The sequence below is a fragment of the Zonotrichia leucophrys genome, chromosome 7, assembly GCF_028769735.1.
Source record: "Zonotrichia leucophrys gambelii isolate GWCS_2022_RI chromosome 7, RI_Zleu_2.0, whole genome shotgun sequence".
Taxonomy (NCBI): domain Eukaryota; kingdom Metazoa; phylum Chordata; class Aves; order Passeriformes; family Passerellidae; genus Zonotrichia; species Zonotrichia leucophrys.
In genome coordinates this window covers 37,611,455-37,617,454 of record NC_088177.1, presented here as the reverse complement: position 1 = coordinate 37,617,454, position 6,000 = coordinate 37,611,455, and positions in this window count along the sequence as shown.

Below are 6,000 nucleotides of genomic sequence, written 5' to 3'. Positions count from 1 at the left end.
GAGTCAGTGGTACCTGTCCAGGCAGGGAGAGTGAGACAGGTGTTTGTGCTGCCTTTTGTGCAGCTGGCTGTGACTCCAGGGAGACTTTGGCTGGGTGAAAGTGATGCTCTGCATCCTCCAGTGCTGCATGGGAAATCTGGGGTGTCTCCCAGAAGCAGAAATTCTCCAGAAGTTGGACTCCAGACAAGTCATGCACTTCTTTTGGTGCCTGACCTTGGGCTTGTGCTGTTGTTATCCTCAAAGTCAATCAAAGCCTCCCTGGACACCAAGCTCCTTGTGGGCTTGGGAAAGCAATGAAATATATGAGTGAGTGGATCAAATTCATGGTTTACTCTAAATCACTTATCTTTCATTTGAATGCTGTGTGATGGACATAAAATCAAGCTGATAAACTGCCCTTTATAAAGAATGCTCCACTCGGTGTTTTTAAGCACACAGGCTTGACAGCAGCAGCTGATTAATAATTAATTAAAATAATGGTCAGGGAAAGAAATACAACTTTGCCAATCTATAATTACTTGGAAGCTTCTTCATACATTTTCCATGAGAGTCTTTCCCTTGTAAGACTCTGAAAAAGTATATTTAGTGTTTGTTTGCTTTCAGCTATGGTTTTCAGCGGATATTGACTGAAACAGCATCTTAATCAGTCTGACCTCAGCCTCCAGGGGATTTTTTTCCATTGACTCTATCTCTTCCTCCTTGCCTCTCCCTGTGTGCTGAAATTCTTGTCAGAGCTGCTAACTCTGTTACCTTTAGTGCTTCCTTTTTAAAGACTCTTTAGCTCAAAACTTTTCCTGCACATTCCCATCTTGGGGTGGAGGGGAGACAGCCAGTTCTTCCCGACTGTGACCTGAGCTAAATTTCTTGGAAGCAGTTTCCTCCCATCCTCCTACTTTCCTCAAACTGATTTTCCAGCAGCAGCTGTGCTGAGGACAAATTATTAAGTAATGCAGAGCAGTTTAGAGCCTTAAGTAGTGAGGTCTTCTGTGTGAAGACCACTCAAAATGGATAATTCAGCTGGGATTTCCCACTTCCAGCCCGGAGCGTGGCTGTTTTACTTTTTGCCTGCAAATTTGGCAAGGGTTCTTGTGTTGTTTTCATCTCTGAATGCTCAGACACTTTGTTTTTCATTGCTTCCTATTTCAACAAGTTCAACTGAATCCAGCTTTTTCATTTCAAAACTCAAAGGTGTCCTTGGCCTCCCATTCCCTTGTTGTTTTTTGTTCAGAGTGATCTGGGGTGAATGTCACAGCTCACTTGATTTCCAGCCACACTTTCCAGCTGAACATTTCTCCTGGCACTGTCTTTGTATTTTCTCCATGGGATTGGTGATTCACTATTTCTGTCCCTGTTTCTTCTGTGGCAGCAGGAAAACAGAAACCAACAGGACTTGTACAGGTTTTCTCTCAGCCTGGTCAGGGATTGGGAACAGGCAGCATTTTCTTGAAAGCTGAAGGGTTTTTCCATAGTTTAGCTAGAGATTTGTTAATGGCTGACTGCATGTTTTTGGTCCCCTCCCAGGTGAATAAAATATCCTGGAATCTTCCTGGTTGGAAAGTACCTTAAATATCATCTAGTTCCAGCCCAAGGAGAGCTTGAGATGGAAATGTGCTGTGGGATCTTCATTGTGTCTGCAACTTCCTCATGTGGGAATGTGGAGAGACAATGGATCCAAGAGTGTCTGAGGTGTGCAGGAATGGGGCACTGAGCCCAAGCTGGAACAAAGGATTAAGTAGGAGAGCAACCTGGGATAGTGGAATGTTGGAACCCTGGATGCTGAGAATTTTAGGCTTTCTGTGTGTTGAAAGACACAGACCCTAAAGAGAACACTGCATTTGACCTCAGGCCATGGAGAAGGCTTCCAAAACTGATTGACAGAACTGGGATTGTAGGTGTGTAGTTTGAGTGGAAATGTGTAATATCACAGCATGGAAAACTTAGAGTTTAAGGTTTTAGAATATAGTAATATATATAAATCTAAGATAGAGGTTTTAGGGTGGAGTCTGGTCCTTCTTCACCTTCTTCTTCACCTTCTTCTCCATGGGTTTGGGTGGTTTTGTGTAATTGGATAAAAAAGTCCCCATTGCAGGGCACAGGTGGTTGGTTATTGGGTTAAAAGTGAAAATAATTTAGGTGTCATTTCTTAATTGGACAGTTTTTCCTTAAAATACCTTGTAGAGATAGATACAGGACCATTTTGTAGCTTGGTAGTGAAATGCTGTAGAACTCACAACTTGTAAGACTGTAACATAGGTAAGAATTAATAAACATCTGAGTCCAAACACAAAACAGCATCTTGAGTGCTTTCAATCCCAACCCTGACCCAGGCAGGAAAAGAAGAAACACAATAGTGGAAGGTGTCCCTAATCAGGGCAGGGGCTTGAAATGAGATTGACTTTAAGGTCCCTTCCAACCTAAAACATTCTGGGATTTTCTTGTCATAGGAAAAAACATCCACCCAAGGATGTTCAAGTATTGTATTTGCTGGGAATGTCTCGACAAAGGCAGGAATGATGAATCTGACTCCATGTTCTCAGAAGGCTAATTATGACTTTATTATTTATATTATATTAAAGACTACTATACTATACTAAAGGATATAGAAAGGATACTGAATGCTAAAAAGCTAATAATGAAAACTCCTGACTCTGTCCAGAGTCTGACACAGCTTGGCCCTGATTGGCCAAAGAGCCAAAACAACTCCCAGCAGAACCCAATGGAACAATCACCTGTGGGTGAACAATCTCCAAACACATTCCACACGAGCACAGCACAGGAGAAGCAAATGAGAGAAGAATTGTTTTCCTTTTCTCTGAGGCTTCTCAGCTTCCCAGGAGAAAAATCCTGGACAAAGAGAGTTTTCCAGAGAACGTGAATGCCACATTCAAGCACTGGAAAAGACTCTGGAGAGACTGTGGGATTTCTGTTCCTTGAGCTCTTGAGTCATGTGTAGTTTATTCTGACTTATTTGGACCTCTAGAGGTACCTTCCCACTTACTCTGAAAACTCTGATTTCCATGGATTAAAGGCATTTTACCCAAGATAATTGTGGATATTTGATTAAGTGTAGTTTTTTGGGGTGGGATAATCTACTGCCTGCTGCTGACACACACCATTATCCACACAGTGGTGTGAGATTGGAATGGATGTGCAAGGTTTGCATGTTACTCCCAGAGAATGGAGACTGAAATAGTCCCAAGCATATGTTAATTTTCACTGAATATCAGATTAATTTGACAGCGTGTTTTAGTCATATGGCTCTGTGGAAACAGATGTACTTCTTCATTGGAGGAGTTTCTGCAGAGTAAATGAACATTGGAGAGCTTTTTCTTTGGTGTTACCACTTGTCTTTGTACTGTATGGCTTTGATTTCTGTATATGATCTTAGTGCATGCAAAATAGGCACAAGAAATTATGCATAAACTCTTAGAAAGATTATACAGTTTGGTTGAATTCTGAACTTTACAACAATGAGTGACAGCAGCCATTACTAAGGATAATACTCTGAATCTTGCAACAGTATTATCATGAGCATTGAAAAATTAATCAACTCGGTATTTTCCTTAAATATTCTAGCCATATTCAAGTATACTTGATTATTGAAATGTGTCCTTCCTTTACAAGAACGTGGTTTTCATGAAGTTTTGATGCAAAAGTGAGAAGAATTTCATTTATTTATTGCTTTTAATTTGCAGGTTTTTTAGTTCTGAAAGTTTTTGTTGCTGAGACTTCCCTGTGATTGTCATCAGCTGGAATATTCTGGATTAATGCACATTTTTACTTCGATCCTGGCTAAATTCTAAGAAATCCATGGGGCTGTAGCTAAGATGTGAACCCACACTGGTGGAAGTGAGTCTCCAGTTGACTGCTGTGTTGATTAGAGCCTCCTTATTGCTTTTTCTTTGGGTTTTGGGTGCTTTTTTAGCTCATCTCAAGCATTCATCTCTTCTCCTCACCTCTCCTCATTTTTAAAGCTTGATGAAGACTTTCTCAGAACATTTCCATCAAATAAAGTGCATAAAAGCCCGAGGTGCACAATTTCTAGTCACTCAACACTGATAAGCTGAAAATTACATAATTCTTTCTGGTGGATTTATTTTTTTTTTCTTATTTTTAGGGCTTTTACAGAAAGAATCTGCCAGTGTTCTGTTCCTACCTATTAATATTTCACACCAAAATGCACTTTCAGAGCTTTCTGGGCTGACATGCACATCGGAATGATTTCATTGTTCTTCAAATGCAAAGCACTCTCACACTGAAAGGAAATACAAGTGTCTGCATTTAGGCATGTAAATTGTGAAAAAGGGTTTTAAATGCTTGTGGACAGCAGGATGGGTGATGAGGGAGGGCAGGACCACAGCTCTCTGCTTTGTTGTATCCCCATTTTCAGCGTTCCACAGCATTAGGTCTTTGCAGGGTCACATTTAAATTTTCCAGGAGACTTTTGTCTTTCAGCTAGACTAGTTTGACACTCAGACTAGTCAGAAGTGCTTCTGATAGATTTAAATTCCATTAAAAATCCCCTTTTGAACAGTTCCAGCATCACTAATTGCCAAAATATTGCCATTTTGCACCAGGTTGTGTTCTCTTTTCTCTTTGGTGTGTCCTTTAGTGTGTCATTGTAGGCTTGATGGAATGTTCTGCTACATCCTTAGGTAAGTGGCTAAAAATTGCTTTCAGTTATTAATATTAAATTAAAAATCCCTGTGACTTGAGCAGCCAGATGGAAATATGCCATTCCACAATATCTGCCATTCAAAATGAGCAAGAGTCACTGGAGCTGGGATCTTCTGTGACATTTGGTTTGTGCCCAGCAGTGCACCTGCCTTCCTGAATGCAGAAGAAAGGAGGAACCAGAAAGTGTTGCCTGCACACAGAACTTGAGCAGCTGTCACCACAGATAAGTGCTCTTTTAAAAATCCTTTTCCCAGGATTTTTAAAGACCCAAACCTCAAAGAAGTTGTGATGTCTGTGCTTCTTGTAGTTGAGACAATACAAAACAACGCACTCCATTTTCAGAAAGCTTCAAACCCCTCTTTTATCTTAGTAGGCATCTTTTTTATGCATTCTTATAAAGCTCATAAGTTTATACTTTACTCATTGGTTAGAAGAGACAAAGTACTCATTGGAATAGGCAGTTGCAGGTTTCTCTTATTTATTCTCTTATTTATCCTTCTTTCTTTCTTGGTTTCTATGTCAGCGACCTTGGTAGGAAATTCTTGCAGGGGTAAACATGGATCCCCTGATCAAACATGGATCCTCTTTTCAAACATGGATCCTCTTCTCAAGCTTCTCCCTGGCTCACAGAAGTTGCTGTAAAACCTCTTCCACACGTGCTTTTGTTGCCAGATTTGTGTGTAACAGGAGTTATCCCACCTCTGCTTTGGGTAGGATTCCAGTCTAGTTTGAGGAGTTTCATTGGCCTTTCTTGCACTAAAGATTTTCTGTGGCTGCTCATTTTACTGTGCCTCCATATAACCCAAAATCAGGACAACAAATTGCCTGTATTATTATGGCAGATAATTCTCTGGCAGATAATTATGGCAGATAATTCTCTGCATTTCTCCTCAGATTTGTTGGGCTCATGCTCGTTATTCTGAGGATGAGGAGTGCTCAAATGTTATCTTACAGTTCCCATTTAGGCTATGAATCCAAAATCCCAACATGAAGGGAGTGAGGAGCCACACACCAGCTCATATCCCAGTTCAAGGTGGGCTTCTGCAGCTTGGATAAAAAGGGGAGAAGTGGATTTTTGTACAAGCAATAAAGGGGTGCAGAAGACAGGTCATGCACAGCAAATGAAATTCTGCGTGCAGCTGCATCAGTGCCAGTTTCCTGCTCAGAAACAGGAGCAGTGTTAACAGCTTGCAGCCAGAGCAAGAGAAATCCAGAGGGATTTTGGGGATAGAAATGTTCTTTGTGAATCTCCATGTAAAGCTTTGTTTGAGCTGCTGTAATTAGTAAGTGCCCTGGCTGTTCTACGACAGTGTTTGACATTTT